Source organism: Leucopleurus acutus, assembly GCF_964270905.1.
Source record: "Leucopleurus acutus genome assembly, chromosome: 13".
Classification (NCBI taxonomy): domain Eukaryota; kingdom Metazoa; phylum Chordata; class Mammalia; order Artiodactyla; family Delphinidae; genus Leucopleurus; species Leucopleurus acutus.
Window position 1 is genome coordinate 67648162 of NC_139155.1, and position 17225 is coordinate 67665386.

General features: G+C 36.7%; 1 protein-coding gene across 5 annotated transcripts in view; it reads right to left on the minus strand.

The window, feature by feature from the left end:
- The window catches only part of MTMR3 (myotubularin related protein 3), a 144481-nt gene that overhangs the window by 65153 nt on the left and 62103 nt on the right, over positions 1–17225 (minus strand). For 3 of the 5 annotated variants that reach the window (XM_082853133.1, XM_082853129.1, XM_082853132.1), the window contains exon 2: positions 4671–4723. The gene's annotated coding sequence lies outside the window, so the exon portion shown is untranslated. Of the gene's footprint in view, positions 1–4670; positions 4842–15317; positions 15406–17225 lie in introns of those variants that run through there. The other 2 variants (XM_082853131.1, XM_082853130.1) reach the window with 2 other exon arrangements.

Consider the following 17225-nt stretch of genomic DNA (forward strand, 5'->3'; position numbering starts at 1 on the left):
GTATAAATTATATTCCAAGGGCAACGGATTATATTCCAAGTGTCAAAAATTCATTGACAGATTTTAAACAGCCGAGTGATATGATTTGATTTTTAAATAATTCTGATTACTGTGTGGTGAATGGATTAGAGAACAAAAAGAACAAAGAGAATCAGGAGACAATTACAGGGAGGAAAATGGTGGCTTGATTTAGAATGAAGGCAGTGCAGATGGAATAAAAGCATAAGGATGTAAGTTATTTTAGAGTATAACTGACAGTAATAGGTAAAGGCCTAGATGTGGGGGCTAAGGAAGATTAAAGAATTTATAGTGCAAGAGGGGAGATAAGAAAACAGATAACAGTTCAAAATAAGAGGTGCTGCTTTAAACATCTGAGGAAAGGTAAACCTTCTATAGGAATTCCAAGTTCATAAGAAAAAGCCAAGATCATGGGTAACTCTGCAACCAATATGAATCACGAAGCTGCTGGAGGTCCTTATAATATTAATACTACAAAGAGCAGATATAGCCAATCATTAAAAAATAGTCAATAACTGACTTGCAAAACTTGCGTTCCAGAATGGTAATTATACTAGCACCAAAAGGAAGAAATTGAGTCATTACTGTTAGCCTAAGAGAAGTAGTTTAACACTTCTTAATTTTTTAGTTGTAATAGTAATGCATGCTGCTTCTAAGAAAATTTAAAATACAGGTGTAAAAAGTAAGCAACTGTCCCCAGATACTGCTTGTGGGAGTGTAAAATGGTTCAGCCTCCTTGGAAAAGAGCCTAGCAGTTCCTCAAACGATTAAACATAGAGCTACCACCTGACCCAGCAATTCCACTCCTAAAGAGAATAGAATTTTGTCTAAGAGACAAAAACATATCTACAGAAAAACTCATATACACATGTTTATAGCAGCATTATTCAAGATAGTCAAAAGACAGAAACAACCCAAATGTCCACTGACAGATGAATGGATAAACAAAATGTTGTATATCCCAAAATGGAGTATTAATTAGCCAATTAAAAGGAGCGAAGTACTGATACATGCTTCAATATAGTTGAACCTTGAATACATTATACCAAGTAAAAGAAGCTGGTCACAAAAGTCCACATATCATACTTGACAGAAATGGAACAGGGAAATTAATAGAGATAGGAAGTGGATTAGTAGCTGCTTAGATCTGGGAGAGGTGGAAGGTAAGGGGGGATGATAGCTAAAGGGTATGGAGAGCTTCTTTCTGAAGTAATAAAATGTTCTAAAATTGACTGCAGTGATGGTTGCACAGCACAATGAATATACTGAGCCACTGAACTGTATACGTTAATGGGTCAAATGTATAGTATAATATATGAATTATATCTCAAATCTGTTATTTTTTAAGTAAATAAGTAGAACTTCCATTCTCGTTCTTTGCTGCCCTTCGCTTCAACTACACGTAATAACAACTACTGTTAATATTTTATAATTCTGTCCAGGACACTTTATTCATATACAAAGACATACATAATCTACCCCCGAAAAATGAGGGGGGAGGATCATACTGTATTCATTGTTCTGCACATTTTCCCTCAATGTACCAAATCCTTCCTGTGTCACTACATACTTTCAACATGGCAGTTCAGTATTCCATTATATTCCGATACACCATAACCTACTAATTCATCAATTACTGAGACATTTAGGTTATTTTCACTTTTCTATTACAATCAAAATAGCCACAATAACCATCCTTGCCCATATCTCTGCACAAGTCACTATTTCTGCAGCCCTGATTCTTAAAAATAAATTTACTAGGTGAAAAAGATACACACTTGGTGGGGGAGATCATTATTGCCAAAGACTACACATACTAATTCCATTTATGAAACTATAATTCACTAACTCAGTTATCAACTTGGTAGAAGTTCTAATGTTCTGTAATTCGAAAAGTTAAAATAAAAATACGCATAAGCATTATTTGTATTAATCCAGAAACGTTTGTACATGTACAGAAAAATGATATAATGATTGTTAACAATGGTTACCACTCTAAGGAAAAAAGTGGGAATAGGGACTTTGTTTTTACACTTTTAGAATTACTTTACCCTTGTAATTAGAAAAATAAACTTTTCTACAAAGACATTTTTAAAAAGGAAATTCAAAGTAATATTACATAAAAGCTTTTCACTTTACCTAAGACAGAGTGTGAAGATAAAGCCATCAAAAAAAAAAATCAGGGATGTAAAGCAATGGTTCTGAGGGCAGAAGAGACAGGAGTCCTGAGTCTGTCATTCACTAAACTCTATGACCTTTGGGGCCTTTAAGGCAAGTCATGCTACTTCTTTACCCCTTACTACTTCAATATATACTTTATAAGAACAAAATTAATCTCTTATATAACCACAGAACTAGCTTTCAAATTCAGGAAACTTGACACTGATATAGTACTTTAATCTACTTTTTATATTCCAATTTGGTCAACCAATCACATCCTTTACAGAGATTTCCTCCCCCCTCTATAAAAGGATCCAGTCTAGGATCACATTGGATCTAGTTGTCATCTCTCTTTAGTCTTTTAATTTGGAACCCACATTATATTAATTCCAATAATATGTTTCCTGGTATCAAAATTAATTTAATAATCTAACATCAGGCTTCCCTGGTGGCACGGTGGTTAAGAATCCACCTGCCAATGCAAGGGACACGGGTTCCAGCCCTGGTCCGGGAAGATTCCACATGCCATGGAGCAACTAAGCCCGTGCGCCACAACTACTGAGCCCGGGTGCCTAGAGCCGGTGCTCCGCAACAAGAGAAGCCACCGAAATGAGAAGCCTGCACACGGCAACGAAGAGTAGCCCCCGCCTAACAGAACTAAAGAAAGCCTGTGCACAGCAACGAAGACCCACCCAACGCAGCCAAAAATAAATAAATAAATTTTTAAAAAATTAAACACTGCAGAGTCAAGTAATACATTAGGATTACATTTCCTCTCCAAAGGTCTAATATGCACCCTGCTAGGCCAAATGAAGGGTAAAATTCTTATTTGAAGCAGTCAAATGATTTCTCTTTTCTTAATGTATGTATGAGAATTTGACAGTTGGGATCTGCAGGCTTCACTGGTCTCCAGTGTCAGTCTCAGAATGTGACTTCTGAGAAATCTTTACCGAAGTAAGACATTTATCTTCCTATTTAACATGGAATCTCATTCTTTCAGGCACCTGTTAACAAGAAATTACTCAATTCCTTAATCAGTAACTAAAACTCACACTTGCCAACAATAACTCAGCCAAGTGAGATACTGAGCAACTTGGACTACAAGGACACATTATATGTACTATATAAATCCTTCCTATATAGAAAGGAAAAAAACAGTACCCTGAATCAACAAGATGATAACTAATCTCTACTAGAACAAAAGAATCTAATTCTTCTCTACTAGAATAAAAGAATCTAATTCTTCTCCCTTATTCTTAACCAAACACACACAACAAAAACAAAAATCCTAATTAAAATGAAATTATACTGAGAAGACACTAGTATCCCAGGACTCAGGGAACGTTTGTGTGATCTGAAAATTCAAACATGAAGATAGTTCTTGCCTTCAAGATATTCACAATCCTGTGGGGTGACAAACATAACTAATAAGGCAGAGTGTGATAACAGATGTAGAAATATAATATCATGGAGATGCAAAAGACAGAGAAATGGACTCTGAACTGGGCACTCAAGTAAGGCTTTGTGGAACACTCGCACTTTTAATGGCTGAACCAGACAGATTTTGAGACAAAGAGGGTAAAGGAACAGCACAAGCAAAGAATACCAGCACAAGCAAATATCTTGCCAAAAAAAAAGGCAAGATATTGGACAGTATTTGAGGGACAGTAAGTAGGTCAGGTTGGCTACAGCAAAAGACTTTCTAGATGTATGGAGGAAGTGAGTGCCTAGTTGCAGTAGATGTGCTTAAAGCTCACTTATAAAGAGCCTAAAATGCCATGCTAAGGAGCTTGATCCTTAATCTGGAGGCAATGCCAAGCTAAAGGTTCTGGAACAAGGGAATGATTTGGATACAGAAACTTAAAACCAAAACAGCAACTTCTCTTTTCAATAAACTTAGATAATAATTTCCTCCATTAAACAGATGGCAGAAAAAAGAGGCAGTAATAAAGACTTAGGTAATAACAGATCCATAAAGGTCTATGAAAAAAAGGACAGGACAGGGGTTAACATCCACACTGGAGGCAGGACTAACAAATTTTTTAGAAGTTATTTTCTAGTTGAATGTCACATTGGTGCCATTAATGCTAGTAATGAGGCCTCGATTTTCACACAAATTTAACAATTTAAGAAAACTCAAAATAAGAACCAAGTTTCAATTTAAAAGAACATCATGTTAAGAACTATTTTAAACAAAAGATTAGGGCCACAACTCATTTAATCTCAACTTAAATACAAGTTTCTAGGCACAGTATATTATACTATGGCACAATTATATATGGGAAAAGTAATCTGGCTTGAGTCCTAATGGGAAAAAAAAACCAAACCACCAAATATTGAGATTTAACATTAAAGTGAACATACAAGGGTTCACCTAAATAATTATGTCCACAGACAAAACAGGCCCCCAAAATTCATCTATAAATTACCTTTTGCTGCCTCAGAACAGCAGAGAGTATAGTAGGGGGCAGGAGGTAGGGGGACAAACTTACCAAATGAAGTTTGTCCCAAGAACTTTTTCTACTGGAACGTTTCACAAGAAAATCTGCAAAAGAAAAACCAGTAGTTTTACAATGACAAATATCCTAAGTATCAAGTTAAGCCACTTAGATCTCCCCACAAGACTTTTCTCTACAAGTTAGAATGCGATGACAATACATTATTTTTTAAATTGTTACAATGTGAACTATTTAGTCAACCACAGGTTTTAGAATGTTTAATTGTGCAAAACGGGCCAAGTCAGGCCTTAGCATGCTTTTAGAAACTACAGAACTGCACAGATAGAACTTTCCAAGAATTTATAAATACTCCTCTTTAAGAGTTTTTCTCTATCAATCTAGCATCATTTCTGATGGCTTCTCAGGTAAACCTCTGCCACTAAAGGAACAAGTACTTTAAACAACTAAGAAGATCACAGGAGATCTAGGTTTGGACTTGGCAGTTTAATTTGTACACATAATTGGCTTCTATCAAGGGGTCTTTTTTGTGTAAGAAAAAAATCAGAGAGGCAGGAGTATAGTCTAACCACAAAGAATTCTTGTCACAACTAGGCAACAATCTGATCTTTAGAGATAAAAGACCTTATCAACCTGATTCCTTTGTAAAGACTTCTCTCAGTATTGGCAGGCAACTCATCCTTTTGAGCTGTTTATGTGACATAAAGTCACATATATGAACAGGACTGTACAAAATATCAAAGTCCTAAAATTAAAGAGTCAGTCAACATATCACATTATTGCCATAACCTCTGGAACCATTTTTTAAACAAGTAAGAACCATATAAGAGGAGGCTAAACATGTAATAATAAAGTGTTTTAACCACTTTACAAGTAGTTATTTTTGTCTCCCAGTAACTTTTAATTTAAATTTTGTAAAAGTTAATTTTAGTTTAATACAGGCTGGGCTATACTGACCACATGCTGTATGGGAAAGGAACTAAGGCTATTCATAACTTGCAACTTCAGATACAAATCATATTAGTATCAAGATTGGTCCTGTTAAGTTGTTTAAGGAGGTACAACACAGTATAGCAGGAAAGTTCAGGGGTTTTAAATCTGTAAGAATTTTTCTTTCTAGAGTATAATTTTTGCTGAGTATTTGAAACCTGAAATACAAGTTACAAGTTTTTTTCATTTTTCCTTTATACTATAGTAAGGTTATTGATTTTTTAAAAACTACATCTGTAGGTACATTATATCATCTATGAATTTTATTTAGGATAATAAGAAAACATTTGTTAAAAAGAACAGATGCTAGGTCTCTTTGTCCTTAGCTATTAAAAAAAAAAAAAACAACCAGATAGGGCTTCCATGGTGGCGCAGTGGTTGAGAGTTCGCCTGCCGATGCAGGGGACGCCAGTTCGTGCCCCGGTCCGGGAGGATCCCACATGCCGCAGAGCGGCTGGGCCCGTGAGCCATGGCCGCTGAGCCTGCGCGTCGGAGCCTGTGCTCCGCAATGGGAGAGGCCACCAACAGTGAGAGGCCCGCGTACCGCAAAAACAAAAACAAAAAACAAAAAAAACCCAACCAGATAAAACAATATATATGAAGGTACATTCCACTTAAGTATTAAATGCAAAAAATAATGAGACATAGTTCATTGTAACCCAAGAAGTATCAGAGTACTACAAGGTTAACTATCCAATGACATGCAAGTACTCAGAGTTCAGAGGAGAGACAACCCAGGGAAGTTTCACAGGAGGTGGAACACTTCAACTTGAGTCCTACAGATTAGGTGGAATTTAAATAAAGAGAAAGAGGGGATGGAAGCCAAGTAAGGATGGCTATTAATACCACAGTGGGAAGAAAGCACATTTTTGAGAAATAAAGAATAGGTCAGAATACCAATCATGTTCAGGAAAATAAGACTAAAAAGACAGGACACACTGTGGGCCTTGAATGCCAAGCTAAGGAAGCTAGATTTCATTCGATGGCACTAAACCAAAAGCTTTATGAGCAGGAGAATAACAACATGAAAATGGTAGTATTAAAAAGCAGGAAGTAGGATGGTCTGGAGGGGAAAAGTCACTTAGGATGTTCCTAGACTAGTAGTGCAGATATGAACTGCTAAGGGCCCAATATCTCAACCATAGTAAAAATGCAGAAGACACCAAAATGAGTGAAAGCATTAATTGCCTGAGCTTGGTAGTTGATTAGGAATGGAAAAAAGGGGGCAGACCATGTTGTCAAAGATAACTGCAAAATTCTAAGGCCTGTGGTGAGTAGAAAAAGAATGGTATTGTTAAGAAATGAAGGGTAGATTCCAAGGAAGCAACACCAGATATGATACCCTGACTTTAAAGGTGGCCTCCCAAGTAGATGTATGTCCAGCCAGTAATAAGGGGTGAAATGGGATTAAATTCAAGAGACAGGTTAAGTCTAGTGGTAACAATGAATTGATGGTGTTACATTTACTTCAAAGAAATCACTACATCTACTACAAGGATCATCTGACATGTTTAGAAATTACTTGGTAATTTATTCTGTCAAAGATATTAAGTCCATTAATACAAAAGTGTTTGTGTATAGTTTCCACAGGTGTAAAGCTCCAAGACATGGACCAAACAACAGGAAGATTCAACAAAAATGTTCAGGCAGGTCTGCTTCAATGCCAGCAATGATTCCTCTTAACCACAACCAAACATCTACTTGGTTGGAAACAAGTATGCCATTGTGAAACACTGCCAACAAAATTTTAAAACCTGCCCATGCCTCTTAGGACTATTTGCCAGATAAAGGCCATGTAGAAGTAAGTCTGAAAGAAGCTCTTTGGTGCCACCAGCTACCTTCTCATGAAGCCAGATGATATCCTGTGATACCAGTCATGTACACCTCAGAGTAGGAACAGTTATGTTTGGGTGACCTTGAACGGTCATATATTTGAAGAGGTAGAATGTAAAGTGGTTACGTTAAATCTAAGCAATTACCTAAAGTGTCTAGTAACATGGGATTCTTAAACAAATAAAGCACTAATGAACAGCCAGCCAGGGCAGCTGTGTGGGGCAAGGGTTAACTATGGTCACCCTTAAGTTCCATCTGGGGGATAGTGTTAAAAGAAAAGAAAAAGAATTGGCAGTTATCTGAAAAAGATAAATTTTTTTACAATCATGTAATTATACTATGGATAGAATTTTATCTATTTCAAGAGGAAACCCTAAAGAGAATAAAAATATACTTGATTATTAAATACTAAAATACTAGATATTACTGTGCAGCTGCAAAGCACAGTCAATGTCTTTCTGGAAGACAATGAGATACTGATTAAGAAGAAGGGCATGGAGGCCCTGAGAAGGCTAATAAGGAACGGACACCTACATGGAATAGTTTGTTATCATGTGTATGCCACCTACTAGATCAGCTTCAACAAAGAGGCACACCAATTTGGGCCATTTATATAATAAGTGAATCCAAACTACAAAAACTAATTAGGTCAAACCAAATTCACAAGGAAAAACTTAAGAGACTCAGGCCAGGCCTCCTAAAAATGGGGGGGGGGGGGGGAGCGGTGTCCAGGGTGGGGAAGGGTGGCTAAAGCAGCACTTTTTTGCCTAGGGTACATTTTAACTTCAAAAGAACAATGAAGTTTTTGTTTGTTTTTTAACATCTTTATTGGAGCATAATTGCTTTACAATGGTGTGTTAGTTTCTGCTTTATAACAAAGCGAATCAGCTATATACATATACATATATCCCCAAATCCCCTCCCTCTTGCGTCTCCCTCCCACACTCCCTATCCCACCCCATGAAGTATTTTTTTACAGCCCTGTCTCACTTTCAAATGTAGGAATGATTGAGGGTTCAAAACTTTAAGAAGGCAACACTGAGTAATTTTAAAGGAATCTTTTATTTTCACTGTATGTGAAAGAAATGGCTTTTCTTGCACATGCACTGCATAGTAAGAAACACTGACAGCAAAACTTGAGTGTGGAGGTCATAAAGTAATTCAGAGATGTTAAATTTTAAGAAGTGACTTTACAACTGCTACTACTTTGGGCAGCTTCTTAGTGCTTCCTCATTTATGCCTAGTAACTTTTCGGATATCTGATGGATGATATGACCTTCCCAAACTAGGATTCTATGGCATGTTGGGGAGATTATTCCATGGTGGGGAGATGATTTAATCACTAGTATTACCCAAAACTCAAGCATTTAGCAACTGAGTAAAACTACTGTGGTTTGGTCTTACTCCCTGTACAGGAGCCCAAACCTCAAGTTTTCTAAACTTCTGCTGCTGAAGTCAACTATAAATGAAAATAAAAACCGAGAGACAGTTCAAAAAGTATGGCTATATAGCTCATTCACTTTGTTATAAAGCAGAAACACACCATTGTAAAGCAATTATACTCCAATAAAGATGTTAAAAAATAAAATAAAAAGTATGGCTGAATGCTCTCAGTTGGACTTTTCCCCCCTCTACTTATTTGGACCATGTTTCAAAAAAAAAAAGTAAAAAGAAACTAAATACAAAATTGAGTCAGTGTCCTGGAAAACTCAGTGAGTTTTCCAAACACGGTAATTTATTAAAAAAAAAAAAAAACTTTTAAAAAGATGCCACATGTCTTTTCTACCTCTTTTGAAAACACTAAGTAAGGTCTGTGTGTTTTCAGGGATACAGACGCAAATTCATGGTCAGAGTACTGCATTCCTCTGCCAGCTGTAGGACACAGATAAGCAGCTAAAATATTATCATTTCCTAAGCAAAAAACAACCATCTTCTTGAAAAACAAAAATCCAGTAGGTTGTCAGAAATGGTCAGATGAACTCCATGTTATAATCAAATTTCTGTATCAAAGAGTCTTTTACTAACAGTAAGTCTCTTGAACCAGCAACATTAATGATAATGTTCACTCTAACAAGTAAAATTCTGTTTCAATAGATAATGACCAAAGATCAATCTTGAATAATTCTGTGACTACATTAGTGGTACAGAGTGTGGTTCATTCTATGAGGAGTTTTTTTTGGTTTGTTTTGTTTTAATGTGGGAGAAGTTCTGAATACATTCCTCAAAGGAGTATCTGCAATAGACAGAATTTCAAACAGTTGGTTAGCGATCAATACTTAAGATCATTTGTCTTCATTTAAGTGGCTGAAATACTGACAGCTGCTTTTCCAAATGGGACCCAAAAATGTGAGAAGTCAAAAGCAAAGAAAGTGTGCTCTAGAATTTTTAGACACTGAGATCTGACTGTACTTCAGATGCACCTTTTTGCTTTTCACATCTCAAGTGGGCAAAAGGAAGCCCTTGACCATGTTCTCAGAAAAGATCAGCTGTGATCAAATGAACTTTATCGAATTTGATTTGTACCTTTTAAAATCACTTATTTTACAAGTGTTTCCCTTTTAAACTTAATCCTTATACAAAAGGGGGGCGGGGGAGCATATATCATACATGATGTCTTAGTGAAGACATTTTCTGGTGGTGACCAGAAAAGATTAAAACCGAAGATATAATACAATCTGCTAAAAAGGGTAAAAATAATTTCAAAAAAGGTTTTTTTTAATGTTTTGACTTGCTCTTTATAATCACTTCTATAAAGAAATTTATTCACGGGACTTCCCTGCTGGCGCAGTGGATAAGACTCTGCGCTCCCAAAGCCAGGGGCCTGGGTTCAATCCCTGGTCAGGGAACTAGATCCCACATGCATGCCACAACAAAGAGTTCACATGCCCCAACTAAGGAGCCCGCCTGCCACAACTAAGGAGCCCATGTGCTGCAACTAAGGAGCCAGCAAGCCACAACTAAGACCCGGTGCAACCAAATAAATAAATAAATACTATCTATTTTTTTAAAAAAGAAAACATTCACTTCATACTACTCAGATATATTAAATCATTAATAGGATTGTAAGGAATTTCTGTAATTTGTAACATTATTTTCTGACTCTATATCCTCCATGAAAAGTCACAAGGCAGGTATCATTTTACTACTGAAATTAAGGATTTTAAATCTAATTTTATAAGGCAGCATTTAGATTCATCATGGTAAATGAAGAAATGTTCCCTATCTCCTAAGAAAAAAAACTCTTAACAGAAACCAAATACTTAAGTCTCGGTTATCGAGATAGAAAATCCAGGCATTCAAAGCACTAGAAATTAATTAAATTAAAAGCCAAGCAGGATCATTTCATCTAAGTGCCAGAGGTAGTTCAATATTTATAACTGCTATGGAAAGATCAGAAAGACTAGCCCCAGTGTTGGAAAAATGTTTCCTGACTTTTGTTTCTTTGACTAATTCCAAAGTCTACTGTTGGGAAATTAAGAGAAGGCAAATTTTTGCATGCTCATTAATGTCCTGCCACTTGCTCTCCGTTAACCTCTGATGAAGAGGAAAGAAGTAATTTTGTTTCCCCCTCCTTTCTCCCCTGCACTGTCCCAAATCAAAGTTCTCGAGGGCAATGCATAGGTCAAATGTTCTATTTTTAAAAAAAGAAAGATTCCTAATCAGGAAGTATATACCTCTTCATGGAAACTTAAATTTTCCTAATTATAATCCTGTAATGACTTCTGCCCCTCTTAAAAAATCATGATTATCTCAACATGAGACTGCAGACTCTGTCCATGCCTCCTACTGTTCGAAGAATAAAATTATAACTGCATTTTCTTGGACAAAACACTTAAATGACCAATCCCTATGAAGATGAGCAGTTTTACAATAGGTTCTCAAAACGTTTTTTAATAAGGCTTAAATTATGAGCTCCTATTTCTTACGTACTCAGAAAAAGAAATCAGTGAGGTAGCAAAGACCAAAAATTTATTTTTGTTAAAGACAACTAAAAAATTATGTAAAATTCAATAATACCAATGTCATTTTGAAATCTGCAAATTTACAGTGTTTATTCTAATATGCTTTGCTTCTGCATCCTGCCCTAGAGTGGCAAAAACAGACTCTCTAAACCCCACCCTTTTTATACCAACCCTCCGCCCTCACTGCTGGAAGAGAGGTTTCTTTTCTAAAGACAAGCAACTTAGTTTGAAGGTCTACTTACCATAGGAAGTCAAAAGTATGCCCATGTATAAATGACATGGTTTTCCTATTATGCCTAGGTACTTGGGATATTCAACACCAATTCTAGGAAAAATTTGGAATTAAACTACACTCAAAAAATAGCTATCAGTATTCCAAACCTAGCTAATCTGCATACTGCTTATCAGTTTTTTAATAATATATAGGAATGTTAATGTTTCTCTACCCATCTGTAAACAGATTCTTCAGAAAAATTCTGGTTCACTCCACTTAGTTTTATGCAGAGTAACTGGCATCAAAATGGACAAGGACCAGAAAGCTGAAGGAAAATGCAAATCCATCCTTTAAGCATAAAACTTAACAATGAAGAGAAGAAACGGATTTACATTTTTAACTGCTGTCATCTCAATTATAAACTGTCCAACTCCAACTAGCCAATAGGGATATTCATAAAAGAGAAACAAAATTCCAATAGTAGAGGCTATATGTGCAACAAAAAGAATACACTCTTCTTCCTGCTGGCCTAGTTAAAATTTGTATTCTGGCAATTAGGTAGGGGGCTACTCATATTTTTGAAAAACAAGCCAATAAAAACCCAATAACCTCCTCAATTCTCAATTATTAAATAGCCAAAAGACCAGAAATCGTCTTGACCAGAACACCATCTTCTTACGAATCCTTTTAAGACCAATACAATTCAAAAGATCCCCAGAAAGAGACCCACCCTTTTAAACTAGTAATATTTATCTCATGTAAACAGAGGGAAACATGTAACTGCCATCAAAATATACACAGGGGGGCTTCCCTGGTGGTGCAGTGGTTGAGAGTCTGCCTGCCGATGCAGGGTACACGGGTTCGTGCCCTGGTCTGGGAAGATCCCACATGCCGTGGAGCGGCTGGGCCCGTGAGCCATGGCCACTGAGCCTGCGCGTCCGGAGCCTGTGCTCCGCAACGGGAGAGGCCACAACAGTGAGAGGCCCGCATACCGCAAAAAAGTATATATATATACACACAGGAAGAAAAAATTTTCAGCTAAAGTCAAAAAGTAGAATTCACGAACATGCTTTACTTAAGAAAAGGAGGGCAAAAGTCCGAAGCTAATAAGAAATAAAGTCTTATTAAGTAAAGAGGGTTCTCCTTTGTCCTTAAATAACTGCACTTAAATTAACCACTCTGAAAACCTCAAGACAAGTCATAGGTTCAAACTGAAGACAAAAACCAAACCTTGAATTTTAAAAATTCTTAAGCTATCAATTTGCTTAATCCATTAATCAGAAAAGGAAGGGGGCGAGAGCTTTTTTAAAAAACATGCTGGCTAAATTACTTATATTCATAGTAAGCACATTAAAATATAGGTAAGGGACTTCCCTGGTGGCGCAGTGGTTAAGAATCTGCCTACCAATGCAGGGGACACGGGTTCGAGCCCTGGTCCGGGAAGATCCCACCTTCCGCAGAGCAACTAAGCCTGTGCCCCACAACTGTTGAGCCTGCGCTCTAGAGCCCGTGCTCCGCAACAAGAGAAGCCACCGTAATTAGAAGCCCGCACACCACAACAAAGAGTAGCCGCCCCTGCTCTACGCAACTAGAGGAAAGCCCACATGCAGCAACAAAGACCCAACACAGCCAAATAAATAAATTTATTTATTTAAAAAATAAATACATAAATAAAAATAAAATATAGGTAAAATATTCTCTAAAACAAGATGAAAAACTGCTCAAACATACAGCCTAATATCAACCTATTCTAAACATATTGAGTATTCTAAATATATTGTTTATACATCAAAAAACTTAAGTACTAGGACTTCCCTGGTGGTCCAGTGGTTAGGACTCCAAGCTTCCACTGCAGGGAACAGGAGTTCGATCCCTGGTCGGGAACTAAGATCATGCATGTGGCGCGGTGCAGCCAAAAAAAAAAAAAAAATCCACAGACAAGTGACCGGAATTCTCAAGTTTCCAATAAGCATGTGAACATAACTACTAAGAATAATACCACACTTTCAAGGTCAATCTGAGCCACTCATGTTTCTTGCATTTTCCAACATGAAAATAGTTTGTCAAAGAAACTGAAGTCTAAAAGAGGTGTAAGGAATAATGCATTTACCCAAGCTCTCTGGTAAACATCAGGCCTATGAATGGACAAACACATTCTGTATTCTGTTTTTAGTCAGGACACACATATGCTAAAATGCAAAGAAATATAAAAACCTTGGGAAGAGTTTACATTTTCTACTGATTTACTCTTCAACATCTAACCTAAAACCTATATTCTACAACATATAGGTATTTTTTCAGTTGTTTCCATGGTATGGTATACATACCATTGGTGATATTTGAGAGGATTTAAATGTAACACAAAGGCCTTTAAAAAACAAAACTATATACTTATGCTAATGAGCACTGGAAAAAACATTCTGCATTCTATTGACTCTGAGATGCCACCGAAGTCAAGGCACACCATTAAACTTACATATCACCAAGAAAGAAAAAAACTTGATTTTAAGATGCATTATCATTTGGTATACAGATACTGCAAAAAAATCGTGTAGGTAATATATTAATGAGAGGTTTGGGTTATACTGCACTATATGCTAATACAAATCCTTCATAAGACAAACTGCTACCTGTCTTTCCTCGGGCTGCTTTATTCTCTCATGTTGCTTCATAAGACCTATTTTTCCAAACCATTAAAAGTCTGAAACCATTCAAAGCAGGCCTGAGCAGGGCCATAAACAACAACATCCAGTCCTCCCCCACAGAAATGATAGCCTCTCTCAAGGTTTCTGCTACTACTACGTGAGAGCTCCCACAGCTTCCCCAATCCTGACTGCTATTGCTGGCACAGGAGCAGAATAGCAGATCTCCTCTGGACTGTCAATGAAGCACCTCCAACTCTACATATTCCAAACAGAAGCCATCACTGGCCTCCCTTCCCTTCCCCCACCATATCTTCTTTCTTAATATTCCATTGGGAATCTTGGTCAGCCTAGGTCTTCAAGACTGGAAACCATCTGACACTCTTTCCAATAACAAAATCTGATACCATCTCCCACTGCTTTCTTTGAAATGCTCAATTTCCATCTTTCCATTCCATGCCACCAGGGCCACCACCACTGGTCTAGCAAACCGGTTCTCAAACATTTGCTGAATTCAATTTATTTAGACCTTATTACCTATGAAACAAAGTAACCAGTTACAACTGAACTTAGAACTGATTCTGGTCAATTCCTCTTTGAACATCACCTGCATATCGATCCTGTCAACAGACATTTCCATAAAACGTCCCTGCTCAAAAAAGATATGCCCTATGGCGTATATGTCCGGAATGAACGACTTGAGGCTTCTTTAAAATTTTTCATGCATGAGCTTTTGTCACTGCTACTACCTCTGCCTGATTTACTCATACCGCCTAATCCATTTGGATAAATCCAACATATCCTTCAATACTTGGCTTGAAAACATTAATTTCACTGTGAAAACTTTCCCTTCAGAGTTCACTGTGCAGTTTCAATACAGCTCTATTTTATAACACTTACTACATGTCATTATAATTATTTACATTTCTAACTGTCTAGACCGTGATTATCTATATAGGTCATTTTCCCACTCAACACTCAACATCTGAACCCAAGGGCCTTACCACTACCGCTTAACAAGAGGCATTACGATATAGCTTACTAGGTAAGAGCATAGGTTCTGCAATCAGACTGTTCTGGATGTGAATTTTGGCTCCAAACTGAGTGAAATCCCCAAAGTGATACAGTCTTCTCATCTGTAAAATGGAGATAACATTAATAGTTTTCTAATCAATGTTCAATGAATACTAATTCTGATGAGGACAAGAAACATGCTCAATAACTGTTTTCTAGATTTAAAAAACAAGCATAATTTAGGTCAATACAAGAAATTAACCAGAGCCTCCTATTACCTACCCACTGAATCAACGTTTCAAGCACACCCATTCCCATTTAAAACCTCTATATTCTAGTTCTTACCATAAATCCAACATTTCTACCTGCCTTTCTTCATACAGAATAAACCCTTGGGATTGAAAGACGTATAAGTTTCCATTATTCATTAAAAACTTTCAAAGTCCAAAATAAAAAAAAAGTAATGTGATTTTGCTGAAGCAAAAATTTTAGTCGTAGGCATTTGAGGCTAACCAAGAAGAAATCACTTAACTGACTGAGCCAAGCAATGTTAACCATTGTTATGTTAACCAATGTTATTCTCTACACATTCTCAATTCTCAGGATACTATCATAGTACTTGTCAAGATCTAAACATACCTCTCAACAAGACCTCCCCAAAATGAGGACCTTCCTTCTTAATGACAAGGTCTCCCCCACATGAAAATCTTATTCTTCCCTCTAGGACATTCTGTGTCCATTCCAAATGCCTTGCTATTGCTTATGTTATTTCCTATACCCAGACTGGCCCTTTCTCCACCAACCAGATCCCTAGAGCTCCTCTAGTATTCCAAACCACTAAACTTTCACTGCATTTTTGCAAGTACACATGATTTAACATTTATTCTCTTTTACTTAGGTCTACTTCTCTCCCTCCCCTAACTCTCTCACCCTCCTCCTTCTCCCTCTTTTTCCTCTCACTCTCTCTCAAACACACAGAGGCAAGTTCCCTCAAGAGGTACTCAAAATGTTTTGATCAATTAAATTTCTCTCCTTAAGAGGTTTTTTTGAGGTATAATTTATAATATAAGTTTCAGATGTACAACATAGTGATTCACAACTTTTAAAGGTTATACTCCATTTATAATTATAAAATATTGGCTATATTCCCTGTCTTGTACAATATATCCTTGTATCTTTATTTATTTCATGCTTAGTAGTTCCTCCCTCTTTGTCCCCTTCCCCTAACTTGCCCCTCTCCCCACTGGTAACCACTAGTTTGTTCTCTGTATCTGTGAGTCTGTTTCTTTTTTGTTATATTCACTAGTATGTTTTATTTTTTAGATTCCACATATAAATGACATCATACAGTATTTGTCTGACATTTCACTAAGCACAATACCCTCCAAGTCTACCCATGTTGCTGCAAATGGCAAGATTTCATTCTTTTATATGGCTGAGTAGTATTCCATTGTGTATATACACATCATCCTTATCTATTCATCTGTTGATGGGTGCTTAGGTTGCTTCCATATCTTGGTTACGGTGAATAATGCTGTTATGAACACTGGGGTGCATATATCTTTTCGAATTAATGTTTTCATTTTCTTCAGCTATGTACCCAAGCTTAAGAGTTTTGAGATATCATAAAAGTTTTTCTCATAAGCAATTAAAGATAACTGGAAGAGAGGTTATAGGTGATAATTCTCATTACAATCATGGGAAAACTGGAGTGCTTTCCACTTTCACGTTCCAGTATTACACTAAAAATAGATAATATGTGACCAGAAAACTGTAACTATAGTTTCACTAACATGTAAAAACTTCTTGAAGCAAACAGGAACTTGATAACTGTAATAACTGATATTATAGTTAATACAGCATTCTATTAACAGAATGCTGCTTTTGTGTAAAATGAGGGTCATTTTTGTCAAGCTAGAAATACTGCTTCAAAACA